Source organism: Physeter macrocephalus, chromosome 5, assembly GCF_002837175.3.
Source record: "Physeter macrocephalus isolate SW-GA chromosome 5, ASM283717v5, whole genome shotgun sequence".
Classification (NCBI taxonomy): Eukaryota; Metazoa; Chordata; class Mammalia; order Artiodactyla; family Physeteridae; genus Physeter; species Physeter macrocephalus.
The window spans coordinates 83581816-83607197 of record NC_041218.1 but is presented as its reverse complement, the minus strand read 5'-3'; the positions used below and the strand labels follow the sequence as shown (position 1 = coordinate 83607197).

Here is a 25382-nt window from a genome sequence, read left to right as displayed (position 1 = left end):
ACACTGTCATTTCCATTGAAAGCCTATAATTACTTTGCACAAGCCACACTTCATCCTGCCAGGCTGATTAAAGGCAATATACACTGGAAGGCAAAGAGCAACAGTGCTCATGCGATGTATCTTGTGGGTATATATCTTGTAAGCAACAGTGCACTGGCATGCACACAGTAAACACTAAATAATTTTTTGAGGAGATATTATTTTTGCCCTTTGACACAGTATAATTACTGATTTTCTGCTGAAACGTAACAGATTTTTTTTTTTTTTTTTTTTAATTTTTGGCTGTGTTGGGTCTTCGTTTCTGTGCGAGGGCTTTCTCCAGTTGCGGCGAGCGGGGGCCACTCTTCATCGCGGTGCGCGGGCCTCTCACTGTCACGGCCTCTCCCTTTGTAGAGTACAGGCTCCAGATGCGCAGGCTCAGTAGTTGTGGCTCACGGGCTTAGTTGCTCCGCGGCATGTGGGATCTTCCCAAACCAGGGCTCGAACCCGTGTCCCCTGCATTGGCAGGCAGATGCTTAACCACTGTGCCACCAGGGAAGCCCAGGTAACAGATTTTTAAAGAGCAAATAGAGCAGACCATAACGGGCTTTTGAACTGTCACTTATTAAATATATCCCACCATAAAGGATATGCTCTTCTAGGGTCTCCACTCACATTATCTCATTTACATCTATACCAATCAAGTAATTGTTTAACTGTTCTCATTTCCTGACAGGCAAACCAATCAAACAAGCAGTTTTACTTTATCATGTTCTTGAAAAGAGTTAAGTCTATTTTACCCTGGCTGATTAGAGTAATCAGGGAAACGTGAAATGTCAACTTATTTCTACAGAGGTGTGTTTAGAGGTACTTAACTGCAGTTGGCTAAACTTTATAGACATCTGTCTGAGTTTTTACTTATCTGTTTTTGAGTCTCTGTTTAGAGAATTTCTAAAGATACAAATTATGCTGGGAGGCAGTGCCCACATCAAGTACAGAAATCAAAAGCTTGTTTTACCTGTTTTTTTGCCGCTGAGACTTGGCCAACCACTTTGATTCCACCAATCGGACGGAACTGCCCTGAACTGTGAGTGAAAAGCTAGTGACCCAGAGAAGCGGGGACAGTGACAGACCCATCCCAGCTGTAGCAGCAATATCCAGTTTTAGGGGCGGCAACAACAGCTCCAGTTGACCAGTGCTGATGGCAGCAGCATAAGCCAGGATGATGCCCATGCTTAGGAGTGGTGACAAATGTGTCCTCCTGAGCTGGCTCTGTATGCAATTTTCTTCTGTGAATTACCCGATATACTCCTTCAATAAATATGTCTGCTGTTTAAGTCAGCTTGTCATTCTCTGTTATTTGAAACTTTGAACTACCACTAGGACAACTTTCGAGTAATGGACAGTTTGATAGGTTATACATTGACACTTTTTTTTTTTTTTAATCAACTCATGTTGACCATTTAGAGCTGGTTCAAAGTGCTACTACCTAAGAGTATGGCTTTACTGGACAGCATTTTCACAGTTATCTGTATAGCACTGTCAGTAGGATCCTGTAGTTGAACTTTTAATTGCATTTTGCCTCTTTTTATTTTATAAAATGATTGCAGACTGGAAAAGCAAAATAGCTTATACTGGGGACAGAGGCATTAATATGATTACTTAATAGAGTCAGGACAATGATAGAAATTTGACATAACAAAACTGACCAACCCCTAACCTCAACTGGAGATATATGCCTATATGGAATTGTTAGTGTGTGTATATAAACATGCATACACATACATTCAAAATCTTCAGAATATATCATTGAAGCTTATATCATAAAAAAAAGCATAACAGAAATTTCTATTAATTTTTAGCTCTTTGATAGCAGGGCTTTTCTCTCCTTCAATATGTATGCTAACTTTCATACATACAACTTTTAGTAACGTATCACATACAAAAACAGGAGATTACCGTCAACCTCCTATTATGTTAATACAATTTATACCACAGACGGAAGGCAATTTATTAATTTTTTTGAAACATCACTGATAGACTTAATATATTGATATCAAAGAACAAAATTTACATCTTCCTGACATAAAGAAATTCCCATCTTTGGATGAAACCAAGTAAGCTCCAAAAATGGAACTTTGGTAAAATTTATCATAAAATTCATGAATCCTCTTCTCATTTCTTTGAAGTAAATAATGTAACAATTCAAATAAACATTAACTATAAACTAAAAGATTGTAATTTAATCCCCACGTTTAAAGTTTTCTTAGTTTCATTTGAATAGGCATCCAAAATTTAAGTTAACAGCACAGGGAATACAGGGCAAAAGACTTGAAAGGCAAGCATATGTAAGACACTCCTGTGTAAGTGTCAACAGAACATGACTTGGTAACTTTCAAAGGTTTCTGGAAATCTAGGCAAAAACCACCTGACTTCCTTTTCAGCTCTTGACACACTTTAAGCCGCTGACCTACCCTTAGCCACCAGTCGCAGCATTTCTATTTAGAGAAGCTCTGCAGAAAGATCAGTTCCAAAGTTTTTCTCCCTTTTCACGAAAACTTCATTGTATCTTGTGGGCCAATTACATTATCTTGGTATTTGAAGAGAAAACAAAATAGAATCTTGTTATTAAGCTAATTTCCTTAAGACAGATACATTTACCTGTTCCAGGGAGTATGTGTAATAAAAGCAGCAATAAACTGAATTGAGTACGTTCTGGAAAAATATAGGAGTGCAGGGCCTTCTGCTCCTCTTTCCTATTCCAGGCTGCAATCTGCCCATTTCCAGCAGTAACAGAGATTGACAGTGAATAGCCACTTTTGAAAAGTGGCCAAAACACAACCTATATATTTTGTAGATTAACAGTTCATATACACCAGGGGTCCCCAACCCCCCAGGGCCATAGACCGGTAGCAGTCCGTGGCCTGTTAGGAACAGGGCCGCACAGCAGAAGGTGAGTGGCACTCGAGCGAGCAAAGCTTCACCTGTATTTACAGCCGCTCCCCATCGCTCATGTTACTGCCTGAGCTCCGCCTCCTGTCAGATCAGTGATGGCATTAGATTCTCATAGGACCGTGAACCCTACTGTGAACTGCACATGGGAGGGATCTAGGTTGCGTGCTCCTCATGAGAATCTAACGCCTGATGATCTGAGGTGCAGCTGAGGCGGTGATGCTAGCGCTGGGGAGAGGCTGCAAATACAGATTATCATTAACAGAGAGGTTCGACTGCATCGAGAACATAATAAATCAATTGCTCACAGACTCATATCAAAATTCTATCAGTGAGTGGAAAGTGACAATGAAGCTGCATCTTACGGGGTAGACTGGACATAAGCAACACACTTCAGGTGTCACTGTCTCCCATCCCTCCCAGACGGGACCATCTAGTTGCAGGAAAACAAGCTCAGGGCTCCCACTGATTCTGCATTATGGTGAGTTGTAAAATTATCTCATTATATATTACAATGTAATAATAATAGAAATAAAGTGCACAGTAAATGTAATGCACTTGAATCATTCCAAAACCATCCCTCCACCCCCACCCCACCCCCGCCGGTTTGTGGAAAAACTGTCTTCCACAAAACTGGTCCCTGGTGCCAAAAAGGTTGGGGACCACTGATATACAGGACCTGATTATCAACCAAAGAGTCATTTATTTCTTAGAAACCAAAATACCTGGCCAATAATGTTCACTCTAAGATGTTTCCTCAGAAACTACACAGAGATAAAGACCTCTTCTCCAAGTTTATTTTTATCTGAATGTAGATATAAATGTGCATGAGGTCGAACCTCTAAACAAATTGCTTAAATAATACCCAAACTCCTCTTCTCAGACTTGCTATCATCTTAGGCTGCAGGGTTTCCATAACCTACTGTTGTTCCTTTAATAGCTGTCTTTTAAAAACTGATCTGTTGTTAGGACCTGGAAAAAAATTAGTTTTCCCTGAACAAATAATTATTATATAAAATGCTTATTATCTGTACCTTGAACCTTTGTATTCATTAATAAAAGAAAACAAAAACTAAAATGTTATTAGGTTGTATTTTATGACAGGAATAAATTTGGTCCAGATAATTTTCATGGGATCCAGTCTCTGTTCACAGCTTCAATGATCAAAAGTAAACTGTACTGGATATCTGTGAAAACACAAAAATCTTGTAATTGCCACACCTTTTCTCATATCTTCACTTTTAAGCAATATGAAAAAAGTCACAGTGATTAAAAAAGTAAAACATAACAGCTGGCATCCACTTATTAAAATGAAAGTAAATCCTTGAATTAGAAAAAGGCAGGAATTAAAGATGTATTGATTTTAAAATATAAATAATGTAATTTATCTTGAAGCACGAGTGAAAATAAATGCTACCTGTAATGGTATTTTTGACTGTTAGGTTTTGGCTAGTTTCTATTTTAAGGCATTATTCAATATTCAACATGTAAAATATGGATTGGGAGTTCAGGGTTAATAGATGCAAACTATTATATATAGAATGGATAAACAACAAGGTCCTTATGTATAGCACAGGGAACTGTATTCAGTATCCTGTAATAAACCATAATGGAAAAGAATATTTAATATATATATATACACACACACATATATATGTATGTATAACTGAATCACTTTTCTATACAGCAGAAATTAACATATTGTAAATCAACTATATGTCAATAAAAAATTAAAAATTAAGAACATGTAAAAATTGTGTTTGTGTGTATGTGCATGCACTTGCACACATGTGCACACCTTCATATATATGGGAAAGAAACATTCGACTGACAAAAGAACTGAGCAACATAATTTTGAGAATCCCAGAGACAAAAGATTCCAGAGAAATAAAACTCAAAGCTCATGTAATCAATAAGGGAATTCTGTGATGTTTTTTGCTCATGTTAATATCTTCCCAGATCAACTTTGATCTGTACCATCTTAATATATCCCAAAGAGTGCACAGGCCTGCCATCCTACTCTCAAGGTCTTTAGTTTTCTTACAAAAGCTTAGAGGACTAGACTAGCTCTGAAAGAAGCTAATGATCTTCATCATTAACCAAAATTCAGACAGTGCTTTTTTGCCCCACTTTTCAATTCAGAAACCAATCTAGGATCAGAGGATTTTAGAATTTTAGAGCTAGAAACAGACTTTTATGTAATCTCATCATACCTTTTTTACATAAAAATAACTTATTTGAATCAGGTCAAACCACAAGTAAATGGAAGAGCTAAGACAAGAATTTAGGCTTCTGATTTGGAATCCAGTTCAGGGCTAATTCCAAGACAACAAGTATATCAACCCAAAAAAGTGGGATTCTTTCATCTGCAAATAACTGAAAACCCAATTCAAATTGGCCTCATCAGTAAGGGATTTATTGGATTGGGGCACAGAGAAGTCCAGATGTAAGGGGGGACTCAATGTTCATCAAGGATTCAAGCGTCTCATCATCCAAAGTCTCCACACGTGTTCTTAGGAGAGCCAGCTTCCCGATCAGTGGGAAGGAGAGAGGTTTCTCTTCCTCACACAACTACTGAAGAAGGGATTTGAGCTTTGCACTGATGAGATCATGACTAAACCAATCATTCTAAACAGTGGAGGGCCATGTGTTAATTAAGGGAGTCCTGGGTTGTTACAAGAACCCATCACTGTTTCAAGAGACACAGTGCCATGTGAGCAACTGGTCAGTGTCATCCAAACCAAATGGATGTTACACCAAGGAAAGGGGTGGACTGGTTGTTAAAGAAACAGTCTCAATGTCTACTACACAAGACAACTGGGAACTTAACTTTTCACATCAACAGTTACTAATAAGAAAAAAAAAAAAAAACGGTCATGAAGAACCTAGGGGTAAGACGGGAATAAAGACACAGACCTACTAGAGAATGGACTTGAGGATATGGGGAGGGGGAAGGGTAAGCTGTGACGAAGTAAGAGAGTGGCATGGACATATATACACTACCAAACGTAGAATAGATAGCTATTGGGAAGCAGCCGCATAGCACAGGGAGATCAGCTCGGTGGTTTGTGACCACCTAGAGGTGTGGGATAGGGAGGGTGGGAGGGAGGAGATATGGGGATATATGTATATGTATAGCTGATTCACTTTGTTATACAGCAGAAACTAACACACCATTGTAAAGCAATTATACTCCAATAAAAATGTTAAAAAAAAACACAGTTACTACGAATTGTTATACCTTAGACAGTGAACATTCTCAATTATACTGAGTTGTTTTACTTAGATTACTAAGTAACATTATCCCCAAAAGCTTTCCACCCTTTAAAATATGTACTGTATATAAAATTCAAAGAGTTGTGCTTGCCTTTCATTTTATTTACACAAATACTGCTACAAAGACAGAAGGGATAATTAAAAGACCAAGAATATAGTGGGTATTTTATAAAGAGATATGCTATTTTTATATAGATTTATATCAATATGACTAAAAATATCAAATGCACATATATATCATTGTGAAATTTAACTGAATGGCTAAAATAATTTATAAAGTCAAAATGCTTATTTAAAACTCCTTAATTCCATTTAAAAATGGCATTTCTCCCATGAATGTAAAGTTACACCTCTTGAAATAACTTAATGGAGATTTTCTTTTTATGACAGCAGTCTCTAGTATCTTTCATAATATTGTAAATATCAAGAAAACCAGGCAAGTAAACTCCATATACCAAAGCTTCATCTAATCTGTTGTTGCAATTATGTTTACATCCACTGGGTGACCGGGGGAAGTTGGAGAACATCTAAACCAAAAAAGAACAACAGGCTCCCACAAGTTCCAGATAGCAGATCTGTCTAGAGTTGAAATCGATGCATCCTGACCCAAGGGTAACCCCTATGAAACCGGTAAGTATTTAGGGGTCGAGAGGTTAGTGGGACTTATGAGGAAAACTCTTAGCAGAAGGCAGGCATGTCTGGTTCTCTCAGTAGAATTAATTAGCCCAAGTGATTACCCCATTCTCTTACATTTATAACTAATTCCCATACTGCCAATAAAATTTTTTAAATTCATTATTTCATTTCATTAAAGAAATCGCAATATAAATAAAATTGTAAAATGGGAGAAAAGTCACAGAGAGTTATCTATAAGGATATTCAAATCAATAAAATGGATTCCAAAGTGAGAACACAACTCTTAGGTTATTTCTGATTTTTTTTTCCTTTAGTTCAAATCTATTACGTGTGTGTATGGTGGGCCGGGGGAAGGGGGAAGCAACTCAAGTACAACATGCACCCTCCTGCCATACATTATAAATTTAAACTTTGCAATTGAATCAATAAGAATCAAACTGAGTAAAATTGTCAACGCTATGACAATGGTGACTGTACTTTCAGAATTTTTCAAGTGTCTAATTTTTATAGCTAACCTTAATTTAAGCAACTGAATCAAAAGATAGATTGTTGTCTCCCACACTTCTTACAAAGCACTGAAGAAAACTTGCTCCTACAATTGTGTTTTAGACCATATTAGACCTTCCCTGAAGAGTACACCAATCTACCTGCTGCCATAAAAAAAACTGAAGTTAAAACAATTTCACTGCAAAAAATAAAAGAAGAGTGTATCAGTCTTTTCCAGCCTGTACTCCAGAATTCAACCTAACCTTCCTCAAGCTATTTAATGTTTTATAATATGTTTTCAAAGCTACCTGTCCCAAAGGTTCCTTCTAACAGTAGGAGAACACTCAGTGTTTACTATATACAAGGTGAGGGCAAGGTAAATAAAAACGTTAGGAATGACCCAGCAACTAAAGAGCTCAGGATTTTGTAAAAGTTTAAAATTTGTAAAGGGAGAAGTCATATTTATTCAAGCACTATAATACACAATAAAATGACTGAGATCCTCGTAGACTTGCTAACAAGCAATTGGATCTGGGGATTAAGATAGTAAGAGTTTCAGGAGAACATTATCTGTGAATATGGGAAGCAAGAAATTAGGAATTTAAATGGTATGTTTTTGAGGAAATAAGATAATGAAAAATTCCTAATAAAACTACATTTAAAAAAAAAACTACATTAACAATCGCAATGAAGAATATCCATTTTTAAATAAAATAAGGCTATACCTGGACTTTCAGATATTAAACTGCACAATAAAGAAAAAAGTAACATTAATGCATGTTACTAGTACAATAACATACGCACAGATTAACGGAATAGAACTGAAAGCCTAGACACAGAGGTGTCATTTCAAATTAGCAGGTTTATGATAAATTCTTTAATAAATGGACATGATCTTGGAATCATCAGTTAATTATTTTAAAAGGAAAAGAAAAGGTAAGGTGCCCACTTCACTGCATGTGCCATAACCATTCACATGGATTAAGAGGTTAAATAGGAGGCGAAAAAAGTGTTATAAAAACAATAAAAGAGTAAATTAATTAAAAGAAAAAAAAGTAGTTCAAGTTAGAGAAGTTCTTTCTAAGCAAAACAGTGAAGACAGAAACTATTAAAAAAAAAAAAAAAAAAACGAAAGAAAGACAAGGCAAGCTGGAATAAATGTGAGCATCGTGACTCTCCAAGCACGGGGCCCATCAGGCTAAGGCAGGCACTGTATGCTCTGTGCTTATCAAAACCGACACTCAGCTAATGAATTTTAAAGAAGTGATAAAGGGTGAAATCATAATATATAAAAGTTCATACACATCAGTAACAAAAAAATAAACCCAAGAAATAAAATTTTGCAAAAGATCTAAATAGGAAATTTACTGAAAAAATGAAAAGCAAGTCACAAAAAAAATACAAATACATAAAATTATTCAACCATAAAAAAATGCATGGTAGGATGTCTTTTTTTTATTGAAAATCAGAAAAAACATTTTAAAGGAATATAGGTATACTATGAGTTAAGGTTTGGGAAGGTAAGAACTTGGTAGTGAATCTAAGCAAGTGTGTTGGAGGCCAGTTTAGCAATGCACACCACAGCCTTGGAAGAGTAACTTCATTTACAGAATGTTCTAGAAGAATTTAAAACATTTAAAATAATTTAGAAGAATGCTAAACTTTCACAATATAACTATTATAACCTTAAGGAAACATATAAAGCTTTACCTTCAAACATATTTACTGGTGTTTTTTTTGAAATAAATTATGAAAAGAATGTCAAGATGTAATAAATAAATCATATGACATCAATTTGGCATTACAGTGATCTTAAATATTCCAGAAAAATATTAAATTCTTACAATATAACTACAGTTGACCCTTGAACAACACGAGTTTGAACTGTGTGGCTCCACGTATATACAGATTTTTTTCAGTAAACACCACAGTACTGCACAATCCGTGGCTGGTTGAATCCACAGATGTGGAACGGGGATACGGAGGACCAACTATGGGACATGAGCATCCTCAGATTTTGGTATCTGTGGCAGGTCCTAGAACTGATCCCCTGCAGATACCGAGGGATGATTGCAGAAGTGCAAGCAGCAAACTGCAAAATAGTATATATGGTATGACACAAAATTCAAGCCCATATATGTATGTAACTTCTCCCTTTCCTTCTCCTTTCCTCTTCTCTCTCTCTCTCATTCCTTCCCTACTCCCCCACACCTCATACCTACCTATAGCTCTGACTCATCTTCATCTCCATCTCTCTCACCCTTTAACTCTCCCACATGTATATTCTCTCTCTCTTCCCCCTCTTCCAGCAATATGCATGACTAGAAGAAATATACCAAAACATTAACAGCAGCTATCTTTACGTGGAGAAATTAGAGGTTATATTTTTTTCTTTATACCGGAATTTTCCCAATTGTTTACAGGAAAAAACAAAAATAAAGATTCTTTTTTAAAGTGAGTTAAGTAAAGATGATGATACCTGGAAGTCAAAGAAAAGAAAAAAGTGAGCCAGTAGTTTGCATGACTCAGGAGGTGAAGCGAAGTGCCTATATTTGAGCACATTAGAAGATTTTGGGAAGGAGTTAATGCAAGAGGAAGAAGAGACACATGTAAGAAAGTTTGCAGGAAGGGCCAGATTACTGAAGATTATTTCACAAATGTAAAACATTAAACGTATGCAAAGGGCTATTATTACTAAAGTTACCAATGGTCTAGGAGCCTGGGCCAGCTCTAAGCACCCAGAGACTATAAGATCTCTATTCCTCTATTACAGAAAAGACCCAAGGTATTTAACTAAAGTAAACACTTGGGCAAACTACATAAACCTAAATTTATCAAATAAAACCAATGTTTTCCTGTTTGTATGTTATACCAGGAGTTGTACCAGGAAAAAGTACAAGACTGATGCCCATGACGGCAATGAGTCGGAGATGGAGCAGTGATGTCATCAGTGCTACATATTTGAAAAAAAATGTTTTAGAGGCTTAACTGATCCGTAAAAAGCCACTGGAGGGCTTCCCTGGTGGCGCAGTGGTTGAGAGTCCGCCTGCCGATGCAGGGGACGCGGGTTCGTGCCCCGGTCCGGGAGGATCCCACATGCAGCGGAGCGGCTGGGCCCGTGAGCCATGGCCGCTGAGCCTGCGCGTCCGGAGCCTGTGCTCCGCAACGGGAGAGGCCACAACAGTGAGAGGCCCCCATACCGCAAAAAAAAAAAAAAAAAAGCCACTGGAGTTTGTCCAGCTATTTGCTAGTTTCTCTCACATTATGGGGGTTAATATACATCTACGTTGTTTGGACTGTCTCCGTAACATCCTTTGACCCAGAACGGTCCAGCCCTTTCATTCAATTGACTCTGGGAAGCTGCACGGATCAGCCTGTTATATAAATGAGCCCAAGATGACCCCTGTATATTGGCCCCTAGGTTGTTTATATCTTCTCAGCAGACTGAGTTCTGTGAGCTCAAAAGCTCACTAGCACCAAACTCAAAATTTACACAACCAATTGTTTTAAAAATAACCCAAACAGACGTTGAGCCATTCAGCACCGGCCTCCTTTGCATACCCGCTCAAACTCCTATCCCACATCTACTAGCAACAAATAAACCCTGGGCCATAAGGAGCCTAAGACACCAACACCGCTGCCATTCAGAGCTCTCTGACGAAGAGACTCCCTGCAGTACTACCAAAAGACACCACCTAGACATGCAAGCCCTTCTCTGATGGCCCTCACCTCCAAGAGTTCCCTTGCTCCCACATCTTCTGAAGGGTGGCCTCTGTCCCATAAGCTCTTGGACCGGCATGTGCTATGAGGGACTTCCCCTCTCATGCAACCCTGGCCAAGTGCCACCCAATAAAGCTTGCTGTATGTTACTGCCTACCATGGTCATGTCTTTTCCCTTGATCAGGTCCCCAATCCTTCTAAACCCCTACACAGCCCAGCCCTGGAGAGTCTTGCAGTCCTAGCCAGGGCACCGTTTACAGATTGCAAAGTGTCACAGTATGTAGTAACTACTCTTGAAATAGTTATTTCCTTATTTACTTTTAACGTACAAAGGGCTTTGCATATTTGTTAACTCTTCAGTTCTTTAAAGAGCCAGATAACTGTTACAAGAAAACTCAGCTCCAGGTAGGGGGTGACAAGAAGGTCTCAGAGGCAGGCCTGTACACATATTATGACAGCTTTCACTTGGAGTTCATTTAAGTGGACCGTATAACATTTTATCGAAATGGAACCCTTTCAAAGAGAGTAAAATTGAGTGGTATGTATAAATACGCTGGATGACAGAATCAGGACTTCCCCAGGCAACCTGGACCACAAGGGTATCCTCATTATTTTGGCAATAACATACTGATGAATTTGGGACTGGAGCCCGCAAGACCCTCTATGGAGAATATGGGTCATGAAGAATCTCTCCCACTTCGTCATGCATTGAGTTAAATAGGTTAAATAAACACAGTTGATAAAATACAGTTAGGAGCAGGTATTTGAATGAATAATTAGTTCTACTACTTGTAGAGCAAAGATGCAAAAGCCACAGAGTCCACTGAATTACTCGTTAGAAGATGAGAGCAGTTTCAAAGGTAATCCAGTAGCAGTATTTGTCGTTCTCCTTTTGTGTTGTCTTTTCATCCCTTTCTTCTCTGCTCTCCACGCCCCTTATATCACACCATCGCTTCTACTTTTTCTCCTGTTTTTCCTTCTCTCCTATGTCTACAATTTTTGTGTCCGTCATTAGTGTCCCATGGGTAGTACTTGCCATGCTGTAGGCCTAGTCATCCAGACAGGAACAGAAAGGTCTCTGGGGGAAATGTATCCTGACAACTGAGAAACACCACTTTGTGGTGCAGGTTGAATGGCCTCTCCCAGAAGTCTCTACTCTTCCTACCTCATCTTTGCTCCCGTCTCTCTTTCCTGACTCTGCCACCCCCAACACTCCTTATCTTCTTCTTACACTTGGATTTATAACCACTCACAGGAAATTTTGATCAAGTATTTACTTACACTCTTACACACACACACACACACACACACACAGTCCATTCAAAAGAAAAAAGAAAAAAAACCTCACTGAAATGGACACACGTTCAACCTAATTTAATAATTTTTTAAAAAGATATGCAAGTATCCTATAGCTTTTGTAATCTAAGATAACAAAATACAATGTTACAGAAACACACCAAATTGATTTCCTCAAAGTCTTAAATTTTCCACGTTTGCTCTTTTCCCTAAGTTTCCTTACTTTTTATATTCTGACAACTGACTCTGATTATTGATGTTAGCACAGCCTGGTCAGAGGAGGGCAGATTAGATCATGTCTCAGTCCTCATATGGCCTTAAAAAGCTTCAGTTTGTTCTGATAAGAAAGGAAGAAGGAAGCAAAAAAAAATGTTTTACTAAAAAAAATTTTCCCAATAGGTTTTTAATTTCCTTAGCCAAGTTACTTTGTCTTGCCGCCTACTTACGTGTGTGTTTTTCCATTTATAAAGATAAAATGGACTCCATGGGCTGCTGGGAACATACTTGATTTGTCTAGAGGCATTAAAAGCACAGCAGGTCCAGCGCACGCAAAAGGCAGGCAGGCACTCTCTGTCTCTTGCACCATTTAACAAGCACATACGGATTAAAAGAGTAAGTTCCTCTTGTTTTACTCATCAGCTGGTCTAATTTACACTTCATTTACAATTTATTATCACTGTCTTTTGAACATTCTTTTTTTAATAACATATGTCTTCAACCCAGGGCAGTGACAATTAGCACCAATGTAATTTCTTTTCTTTTTTTTTTTTGGATTTCCAGAAAGTAGCTTCAAGACCAACTGTCTGGTTACTAACATACAAATCAATCAACACATGGGAAGTCTAGCCAGGACTTTTTACTTCTCTTTTTGCACACTAGAGGGTCTCTCGTTTATTTCTAAAAATGAATTTCTTACTAATTTAAATTATATTTAGGCAGGCAAGTTAGGCTGTAAGGTCAGGGGCCCCAAGAATGGATGCTATAGCTGGGTGGAATGTTCTGCAGAAATAACCATATTGAATTCTATTACATCTCTTCCCAATCACATTCCATTGCACAGTTGTGTTTGTTTTCAGTTTTCTTTCTCATACACATCTGTCCTATATGCTTCACTGCACTGTCTTTTCAGTGAAAAAAAAATTGCAGCTGAGAAAGAAAATGAATATCAAATTCAGAACTCCCAGGAGTACTGACCCAAATTCTCAAATGATAGCATTAAAATGCACTTTCTACTTTCAGATCTGGGATATCATAATATGATTCCTTAATGATTCAAATGTCATGTATTTTGGCAAGCTATCTTTGACAAGCCTCTTAAAATGATGCAGACAATTAAAATAATGAGAAAATAAACTACAAACTATCTAATGACATTACTATAAAGGGGTAAAGCTCTGAGAGACACAAGGACTAAGAATAGAACTTGTTTATATTCTTACTTTTACCCTGGTTACAGACTTTCACACTGTGATGCTTTTCTCAGCTTTTCTCAGCTCGTCTGTGGAGCACAGCACTGGATGCTAGACGCTTGCTAACGGTATCTTTCTGCTGTATGAATTGTTATGAATGTTTGAGGTACAATCTTCCCAAGTATTTTATATATAGGTCGCTAAGTGCCACAGAGTAAACCTTCCTGCAGTTGTCTTCTGGACATCCATCCCAGTATTAGAATTTGGTTTTGTTATTCAATATTTCTTTTAAAAAAATGTTGCTTTTTCCTGGCTCCCTTTGGTCCCATTCCTATCCTCCAAAAGTTATTCTGTGAATTATTTTAAGGAAATTGAGGGGAGGGAGGATTGCTTTCGGGCTTAAGATAGAAGAAGTAGCACTTATATCAAAAGCTTGGCCTCCCTATGTAATACACACACACACACACACACACACACACACGCACGCACGCGCACACACACACACACACACACACACACCCGTGAATGCTTAGCTTCTTTACTGAGCCACTGAATTGATATACTTTGTTGAGTAGTCTAGGCAGATTAAAAATTATTCCTACTTAAATATTTGTATCTCACAAATACACACGTCTCTTCCAGACACCAGTTTAATATTCCATATCTATAAGGAATCTGATACTAATTGAGCAGGCTTTTTCTGGTATTAATTTTAATTATTTAGAGCAGCATGAAGCTCTTCGTAATTTCCCACCTGACAACTGGGACCCAAAACAGCTGCCTATGGTTTTATGCTCCTATGAACACACTGGCTCTCAGAGAGGCAATAAGCTCAGGCATGCGTTCTCTGTGTGTTCCACTGAGGTTATGAAAATGAACCCTTTTGGAGGAATTCAGAGGGCTCTGCAACTGAGAACAATATCCATGCCACTGTGCAAATACGATGACAGTCAGAGATCTCAAAGGAGCTGCCGGAAGAGAGGCTCCCTGCTGAAATGAACACAGCCCATGGTTAAATAATAAATCACAGCCATGTAGCCAGCATGCAACAGCCACTACCATCAGAAGGGCACCATGACCACATAGTGCAAATACTTAGTTCCACGCGGTTGTATATCTTGATGGGATCCAACTGAAGTAGTTATCTATTTGTTCTTTCTAAAGGAAAAGATGAATGCTATTTGTTTATATTAATGTGAGAGCTGAAATGGTATTATTTAAATTTATTCAATGCAAAAAGTACAATGAAACCTAGTTATATATCCCCACATTTAAATATACCCCTTAGCATGACTGTAAGAATCAAATGCTCTACATGTAAATAATTTAACACAAACATCTTTTGACTCCTCACATGTTTCTACTCCTTTTGCAAAAGAACAAAAGGTTTCCTGTATGAACACACAGGATTATATTTGCTCTCGGATATGCCGATTCAGGATACAACGAACCAGATGAATTATTCATTTTGAAGTTGCAATTGTCTGTGGATGGAAGTGGGCAGAGGCCCAGAATAAAAAGGTAGGTAAAAATGAGAATAGAAATGGACCCAGAGAAAAGGGGCACACCATTCTCAAGAATGTAACCAACTACATAATTAACTTTGAATTATGATAATTGAAAGGGCTTCTATTAAAACATTAAATATTATTCTCAGTGAGTAAAGACACAAGAGGCGAAAAGAACCACCATTTAACCGACCATAGCTGAAATACACTTCAATGATCCTGTATCTCTCTTAGCAAATACTTAGCCAACTATTGGCTCTGATACCCCACCCAGCCATTTCTGTGAAAATGCTAATATTCACTGCCTTTCTACCAATGTAGTTTAAAAGGCAGCGGACTATCTATCTAATCTTTATAACCCTAGTAGCTAGTAGAGTGTCTGGCATGTATCAACAATCAGGAAATATTGTTGAGTGAATAGCCTTATCACTGGCACCAGGAATAGTGATGTAACGCCTACCCAAAGATAATTATTTTCTACTGAAAATGTTTTGCCTCATCTACCCCTTAACTCTTTTTTGTTTACTGAAAGAACTTGCATCACTGTCCTGACTTCTGAAATTTAACCTGTAAGCACTGTAGAACAAATTGAAGCAGAAAGGGACTAGGCAGGTCGACTATCATTCCAGAAGTTGTTGCTATACCCCAGGTGAGTAGTAAACTTCTGTAAAAGGAAGAGGCCAGCATAACACAGAAAGAATCAAAAGGAAGTCTCAAACATTTGCATGCTGAGGCATAGAAGAAGGAGTGACAAATTGTTGCTATTTCAATCTTATTAAATGCAAAAATGCAGATTTCAAGAAGAAAACAGATATATCATTCAGCGGTATTATGGTGGCTAAAACTAGGCACAAATGTAGCAAAGATTCAAGAGTTCAAGCTAAATTTGAGGGGCGATACATAAATATACTGCATTTGTATTGCTTCTATAAAATTATTTCCAATTAGAAGCTGCATACAATATTTTATTGTTAATTAAATTTTATTTTCCCCAAATAATACAGATGCTTCGTTTAAAAGTCAATCAGTATTATGTCTTAAAGGGAAAGAGAAAGATTTTTTTAAAATCCTGCTACACCCTTCCCCACTCCCAGTTGATTCCCTGAGCCAAGCATTTTCAATCATATTATCTTCCTTTTGTTATACACCTCCATTTTAAAATATGACATGCTACTTACTATCCATAAAATTCCTCCTATGAAAAGTAATGTCATAAGTGACTTATGTCTCGTCCCTTTCCCCGCCATAAACACACACACATTTTTTCCCTCCCTCAATTTTACTAGTATAGGTAGTCAGATTTTTTAAGTAATTCAGTTCTCAGTGTTGATATAATTATGATAATGTAAATATTACTCATAGTTAAGCCATGTAGTGTACTGGGATAACACTTCCTTTCTTTTACAACCTTTTGCTTTCCCTGGAGTTATATATTGCCAGGCTATCTAAAGGAAAACTCAGTCCTTCTAATAGGGTTAACACACTGAGCAACCTAACTGCTCATGTTTTCTGTGGAGACCTCACTCTGGACCCCTCCATCACCCGGACATGTTTGGACTGATTAACTCCTGGCCTGCCACTCTGCTGACATGCAGGTAATTACCTTCCCTTTTCCATTTTCAATTCCCTGTTTTTTAAAAAATCCATGCATTCCTCCTGTTACTTGCTTCCTCATTATGTTAGAATATTTCTGTCAGTAGCTTCCTGAGAAAGAGTGCATGGGAGAAAAATATTTTAAGAATTTACTTACCCTATCTCACACTTGATTGATGGCTTGACTGGATATATAGTCTTGTTTAGAAATTATCATCCCTCAGAATTTGAAAGCATTTCCCACTGTCTTTAGCTTTCAGTGTTGTTCTGCAAATGTCTATTGCCTTTTGACTATTATGCCAATGTAGTATCCCTTATTTTTCTCTCTGGGCCTGTAATATCATCTCTAACGTTCTTAAACCTCTTGCCAATGTCTTTTCTTTCTTATACTTCACACTTACTGATTCCCATCAATCTAGGTTTCAAGGAATTATACATATGTACATATAATTGAAATAAATAATTATATGAATATATGAATATGCATTCATGATGTATATAAAATATATAAGAAAAATCATACAGATATACACACATTTACATATTATTTCTTCCTATTCATTTTCTTTTCTCTCTTTGTTGAACTCTTATTTTACTTGGGATTCCCTAGACTAATTTTCTAAGACTTTGTCTCTTATTTCTTTGTCTTTTTTTCTAGGAAAGTGTCATCGACTTTACCTTCCTTACCTTCTACGTAATGTTTTTTGTTTCTGTGATAAATTTTTATATGCTCTCTGAACAGAGCACTCTGGTCTTAATTCAGAAATGAAAGATCTCTTATCTAAGGATATTTGTTATCGTTTTTTAAAGTTTTCTTCTGTTTCCTGCACTGTCTCTGTTGCCTCTGTTTTGCTTTTGTCTTTTTCTCCTGCTTGTCATTTTGACGTTCTCATTATGTTCAAGCCTTGCTCAAATATACGTACTCTGTCTACCTATAGAAGAGTAGGGCTTTGAAAACCATATTGAAAGTTCTCTGTGCTTGGACAATCTTGCTGATACATGGGCTTTACTACAGGGTGATCACATAGTGACTTGGCCATTTTGTTGGTGAATCCCAAAATATCAGACCGCATAGATCTCATATCCTGGGCCAATATCTCCAGAAATTAAGTCCCAACTTCTCTCTAATTTTGGGATTCAAGAGGGAAGGAAATCAGGAATCTCATAGCTAAAAGTACAGACTTCATTTAACTCTGAAAAGAGTTTCCTCTTTCAGACTGATGATATTTCTTTTAGAATGATGACACTTCTCTTATCTCCTGGTATCTCTGAGTGCAGCAATTCTAGTGTTCAACCCAAGGCTGAGTTCAGGGAGAAAGGGATTTGGGAATTGAACTTCTTTTAAACATTAAGCCAACTGTATTGTTCTGTCTTCAGCCCTATCTTGTATCCAACCTTTCAAAGTCACCTTGTGGCTGCAATTTCTGGTCTCTTCCAGAGTTCTGAGATACAAATGGGATTTTTTTTTTCCCTCAAAGTAGTATATATATCTTATATATTAACCCAATACACACACTTATCTTTTTGTTCTTTCTGCCCATCTAAGTCAATGATCAGTCTTCCAGCCCTAAACTTTTTTTGTTTTTTTTTAAACATCTTTATTGGAGTATAATTGCTTTACAATGGTGTGTTACTTTCTGCTGTATAACAAAGTAAATCATCTATACATATACATATATCCCCATATCTCCTCCCTCTTGCGTCTCCCTCCCACCCTCCCTATCCCACCCCTCTAGGTGGTAACAAAGCACCAAGCTGATCTCCCTGTGCTACGCAGCTGCTTCCCACTAGCTATCTATTTTACAACTGGTAGTGTATATATATTCATGCCACTCTCTCACTTTGTCCCAGCTTACCCTTCCCCCTCCCTGTGTCCTCAAGTCCATTCTCTACATCTGCATCTTTATTCCTGTCCTGCCCCTAGGTTCTTTAGAACCATTTGGGTTTTTTTTTTTTTAGATTCCATATATATGTGCTAGCATAAGGTATTTGTTTTTCCTCTTTCTGACTTAGTTCACACTGTATGACAGACTCTAGGTCCATCTACCTCAATTTCGTTTTCCTTTTATGGCTGAGTAATATTCCATTGTATATATATGCCACATATTCTTTATCCATTCATCTGTCAGTGGACACTTAGGTTGCTTCCATGTCCTGGCTACTGTAAACAGAGCTGTAATGAACATTGTGGTACGTGACTCTTTTTGAATTATGGTTTTCTCAGGGTATTTGCCCAGTAGTGGGACCGCTGGGTCGTATGGTAGTTCTACTTTTAGTTTTTTAAGGAACCTCCATACTGTTCTCCATAGTGGCTGTATCAATTTACATTCCCACCAACGGTGCAAGAGGGTTCCCTTTTCTCCACACCCTCTCTAGCATTTCTTGTTTGTAGATTTTCTGATGATTGCCATTCTGACAGATATAAGGTGATACCTCATTGTAGTTTTGATTTGCATTTCTCTAATGATTAGTGACACTGAGCATCCTTTCATGTGTTTGTTGGCAATCTGTATATCTTCTTTGGAGAAATGTCTATTTAGGTCTTCTGCCCATTTTTGGACTGGGTTATTTGTTCTTTTGATATGGAGCTGCATGAGATACTTGTAAATTTCAGAGATTAATCCTTTGTCAGTTGCTTCATTTGCAAATCTTTTCTCCCATTCTGAGGGTTGTCTTTTCATCTTGTTTATGTTTTCCTTTGCTGTGCAAAAGCTCTTAAGTTTCATCAGGTCCCATTTGTTTGTTTCTATTTCCATTTCTCTAGAAGGTGGGTCAAAAGGATCTTGCTATGATTTATGTCATACAGTGTTCTGCCTATGTTTTCCTCTAAGAGTTTTATAGTGTCTGGCCTTACATTTAGAACTTTAATCCATTTTGAGGTTATTTTTGTGTATGGTGTTAGGGGGTACTCTAATTTCATTCTTTTAAATGTAGCTGTCCAGTTTTCCCAGCACCTCTTATTGAAGAGGCTGTCTTTTCTCCATTGTATATTCTTGCCTCCTTTATCAAAAATAAGGTGACCGTATGTGCGTGGGTTGATCTCTGGGCTTTCTATTCTGTTCCATTGATCTATATTTCTGTTTTTGTGCCAGTACCATACTGTCTTGATTACTGTAGCTTTGTAGTATAGTCTGAAGCCAGGGAGTCTGATTCCTCCAGCTCCGTTTTTCTTTCTCAAGATTGCTTTGGCTCTTTGGGGTCTTCTGTGTTTCCATACAAATTGTGAAATTTTTTGTTCTAGTTCTGTGAAAAATGCCATTGGTAGTTTGATAGGGATTGCACTGAATCTGTAGATTGCTTTGGGTAGTATAGTCATTTTCACAATGTTGATTCTTCCAATCCAAGAACATGGTATATCTCTCCATCTATTTGGGTCATCTTTAATTTCTTTGATCAGTGTCTTATAGTTTTCTGCATACAGCTCTTTTCTCTCTTTAGGTAGGTTTATCCCTAGGTATTTTATTCTTTTTGTTGCAATGGTAAATGGGAGAGTTGCCATAATTTCTCTTTCAGATTTTTCATCATTAGTGTATAGGAATGCAAGAGATTCCTGTGCATTAATTTTTTATGCTGCTACTTTACCAAATTCATTGACTAGCTTTAGTAGTTTTCTGGTAGCACCTTTAGGATTCTCTATGTATAGTATCATGTCACCTGCAAACAGTGACAGCATTACTACTTCTCCTCTGATTTGGATTACTTTTATTTCTTTTTCTTCTCTGATTGCTGTGGCTAAAACTTGCAAAACTATGTTGAATACAGTGACAGCATTACTATTTCTCCTCTGATTTGGATTACTTTTATTTCTTTTTCTTCTCTGATTGCTGTGGCTAAAACTTGCAAAACTATGTTGAATAATAGTGATGACAGTGGACAACCCTGTCTTGTTCCTGATCTCAGAGGAAATTTTTTCAATTCACCAGGGAGAACAATGTTGATTGTGGATTTGTCATATATGGCCTTTATTAGGTTGAGGTAAGTTCCCTCTATGTCTACATTCTAGAGGGTTTTTATCATAAATGGGAATTGAATTTTGTTGAAAGCTTTTTCTGCATCTATTGAGATGATCGTATGGTTTTTCTCCTTCAATTTGTTAATACGGTGTAACACGTTGATTGATTTGCGTATATTGAAGAATCCTTGCATTCCTGGGATAAAACCCACTTGATCATGGTATATGATCCTTTTCATGTGCTGCTGGATTCTGTTTGCTAGTATTTTGTTGAGGATTTTTGCATCTATGTTCATCAGTGATATTGTAGTTTTCTTTGTGACATCTTTGCCTGGTTTTGGTATCAGGGTGATGGTGGCCCTGTAGATTGAGTTTGAGAATGTTCCTCTCTCTGCTATATTTTGGAAGAGTTTGAGAAGGATAGGTGTTAGCTCTTCTCTAAATGTTTGGTAGAATTCGCCTGTGAAGCTATCTGGTCCTGGGCTTTTGTTTGTTGGAACATTTTAATAACAGTCTCAATTTTCAGTGCTTGTGATTGGTCTGTTTATATTTTCTATTTCTTCCTGGTTCAGTCTCAGAAGGTTGCGTTTTTCTAAGAATGTGTCCATTTCTTCCAGGTACTATAGGTTTTGGTTCGTCATGTTTTTATTGTCATTTGTTTCTAGGTATTTTTTTATTTCCTCTTTGATTTCTTCAGTGATCTCTTGGTTATTTAATAGTGTATTGTTTAGCTTCCATGTGTTTGTATTGTTTACAGATTTTTCCCTGTAATTGATATCTAGTGTCATAGCATTGTGGTCAGAAAAGATACCTGATACGATTTCAATTTTCTTAAATTTACCATGGCATGATTTGTAACCCAAGATATGATCTATCCTGGAGAATGTTCCATGAGCACTTGAGAAGAAAGTGTATTCTGTTGTTTTTGGATGGAATGTCCTAAAAATATCAATTAAGTCCATCTTGTCTGATGTATCATTTAAAGCTTGTGTTTCTTTATTTATTTTCATTTTGGATGATCTGTCCACTGGTGAACATGGGGTGTTAAAGTCCCCTACTATGATTATGTTACTGTCGAGTTCCCCTTTTATGGCTGTTAGCATTTGCCTTATGTTTTGAGGCAGCACTAAACTTTTGTTATCATCCCTTATCTGACATTATCTTCTCTTCTATAATCTTTTTCCTCATGGATTTAAGACTTTTATCCCTTAATTTTATTTTAATGGAATTTTGGGAGGAAGTAGAGCTAAACATGCTTGTTTAAACCACCATGATTAATCATAACTCACTTTTAAATTATTTTGCTTAACAATAACAAAAGCTGGGGCAGCTATATTTTGATATGGTTAAATATGCTAGTAAATTTTCTTCTTACTATTAGAAAGTACTTAAAACTGATAATAAAGTAACTTTGTGTTTATTATACAAAATTCAAAGATTTTTTTGTTTGTTTGATGTGAATGTCAGTTTTATACAGAAGCATGATATTAAAAAATTGTTTTAACTTGATATCAGGGCTCTTTATCACAGGTCTTTTCCTCTTGAATTTAGGAATTCAGAGTTATTCACACTTAAAATTTCTACCTGGTGGCATGACACATCATTTATTTTTACTGTAACTGAATATTCTCCGGCCACAAAAATATGATTTTTTTGTACTTTGAGATAAGCTGTTTTATTCTTAGGAAATATGTCTAAAAATGAAAAGATTGATCAAATGTTAATAGTAAGTTGTATCATTAATATTATGATATAATACTATCTCTTAATATTGAAAACCTATTTCAAAGGTCATGGAATCCATAATGCATAAAATAATTAAAGAGAAATCCCTTGTAACGAAATAGAGGGTTACCCCGGTTTAGAGCATTTGTATCCCTGAATCCCAACCATGTACAACAAAATTTAAACAGTCTAAAAAGCACCAATACTATCTTTCTGAAGTTTCATAAGGGGATTACACTAATAAGTTTAAGAGCTGATTTAATTTATATTTTTCTACCTACATTTTATATTGTTACAATAGTTTTTGTTTTTATAAGCTTATATATTCACTTTATAAAAAATCTAAATATTAACAAAAGAACAAAGAAAAAGTTAACCAGTCTAAAACATATCAACTGAAGATAACAAGTATAAAGAGACCTACAGTTGAGATCTTTACATGCTAAATTAAACAGGAAACAGAGGAAAGACTTGCCATCTAATTATTAGCTGCGTAAAATCTTTCAGGAAAGGAAATGAAATATGAGATATCAGTTTGAGGGGAAGAAAGCAGGTATTTCTAATAATCCATTTTGCCTATTCCCTCAAATATCCTATAAAGGGGGAAAAAACTCTCAAATGTGTAAGTTAATGTAAAATATTTCTTGTTATAGTAAAATAACAAATAATAGAGCAGAAAAGATTTATTCAACTCAATCTGAGTAACAAGAGCACCTGGGCCACTTCCTCCTAAGCATGTCCAGAAAAAAAACCAATTCTCTCTCAAGTGCATGCTGACTGATACATTCTACTTGGATGGATAGTTTCAAAATTTAGTAGGACAGACTGTTCAGTGATTTACGTATGCACATAAACGAGTCACTACTGCTATAACACAGGACAAGTCTGTGACAGCATAAAGGACTAAAGGGTAGGGAAAAAATGTGAGGATACTAAGTTTAACATGTATTAAACTTAGATATTGAATAGGAAAAGCTGTTTCCATAAGTGACCCATTTAAAACGGGTTAACATCTCAAAGCATTTGTGCCTTCTGAAGCAGTCTGCTCAATGTTTTAAGTTCAGGTACTGCAGCCTTAAGAGCCATAGCTGTTATAGTTGAAGCTTTGAGCCACCACAATAAATTAGCAAAAGACACATAATTAGAAACCTTCTTGGAGTACAAGGGAAGATTGTGATGCATTTAGAGAAATTTAGACCTAAGAGACCTAACTGAACATTTAACTTTTCAAGTATGTACTGATTTACAAGGTAGCTACAGCATTCCTTGACCCCATCCCACCCCCAAGAAGGTAGAGTTAATCATTCTCTCCTATGTATTACCACTGTACCATGTATGTTCTATATGGTTTTACTTGTAAAATATCCTAATTAATTGTATATGAATATGAAGTCTTGCATCGCCAACATCTATATTCCTGGATAATAATAATATATTCAGTAAATAAGATTCTGACACCAGATGTTAAAAGGATTTGTGCATGTAATTGGAGACTGACTATATATCTGCAAAGATTCTTTTATATTTCAGGGTCTAGGATATTATGTTTCGTCACTTAAAAATAAAAATCACATTAAATGCATTACCCCATTCAATAGTATAGAACAATCTTGGGACTTCCCTGGTGGCACAGTCGTTAAGAATCCACCTGCCAATGCAGGGGACACAGGTTCGATCCCTGGTCCAGGAAGATCCCACATGCCGCAGAGCAACTAAGCCCGTGCACCACAACTACTGAGCCTGTGCTCTAGAGCCCATGAGCGACCACTACTGAGCCCGCAAGCCACATCTACTGAAGCCCGAGCAGTCTAAGGCCCGCGTGCCTCAACTACTGAGCCCGCATGCTGCAATTACTGAAGCCCACGCGCCTAGAGCCCGTGCTCTGCAACAAGAGAAGCCACCACAATGAGAAGCTTGCGCACTGCAACAAACAGTAGCCCCCGCTCGCCACAGCTAGAGAAAGCCCACCCGCAGCAACAAAGATCCAATGCAGCCAAAAGTAAATAAATAAATAAAAATAGAAAAAAAAATTAAAATAAACAGTATAAGAACAATGTTGATAATAGATATGTGACATAAATGTCTCCTGACAGCCAATATTCAAAAAAGACACTTATCTTTTTTGGAGAGGGAAAGGTTGAAAGACAATCTACCACTGGTTTTCCATATGTAACTGTATCTAATTAGAAGTGTATTTCTTCTAATCTTATCATAAAAGCAGTAACAGAACGAATGTACAGAATTTGGTAGACTAGCAAACCTCAAGCAAAGTCAACTTTCATTTTCAAAGGAAATTAAAATGAAAAGAAGTTTCATTATGATTACAGAATAAGCAGCATCCTCGTTAAAAATAATAACAGATTTCTAGGAGGTAGGGGCTACATTTATTTCTGAGATTACCTTCAACCTTTTAATCTAGCTGTGGTCTTCACCAATATCTGTGTCTTGTGGCACTGTTCAGCTCATTCTATATAACACAAATTCTCAGGAATGTGTTATATTTAAGGTGCTGGAGGCCAGGAATAAAGAATTTTACTATATAACAGAAGGAGTAATAAGCAATCTTAAAAATAATTATGTATTCATTCACCTTCATAAACAACCTTATTATCAAATGAGACCCAACCATAATTTTCACAATTACTCTTGTAGTATGAACATCTGAAAAGCAGAATTTATTGCCAAGGGGTAGTTTTAATTAAAATCAAATAGGGTACAATTGAATGTTTTAACAATAAAAAGAAGACTTTCCTCATTAAGTACATTAAAGAAAAATTATCATAAAATTCATGACTAATTAGAAAATGTTATTCAAAGTTTTCAATTCAATACAAAGAAATGTGTGCAGTT

The 25382-nt window shown here is 36.9% G+C and overlaps 1 protein-coding gene and 1 long non-coding RNA gene across 9 annotated transcripts in view; both read right to left on the bottom strand.

The window, feature by feature from the left end:
• The window catches only part of CACNA2D1 (calcium voltage-gated channel auxiliary subunit alpha2delta 1), a 507150-nt gene that overhangs the window by 345995 nt on the left and 135773 nt on the right, over positions 1 to 25382 (bottom strand). The gene's annotated exons all lie outside the window — the stretch shown is intronic.
• LOC114486332 (uncharacterized) overlaps positions 1 to 25382 on the bottom strand; it is a 40718-nt gene that overhangs the window by 7005 nt on the left and 8331 nt on the right. The window contains exon 2 of the long non-coding RNA XR_003679922.1: positions 14850 to 14912. This is a non-coding gene — a long non-coding RNA (uncharacterized lncRNA). The remainder of the gene's footprint in view (positions 1 to 14849; positions 14913 to 25382) is intronic.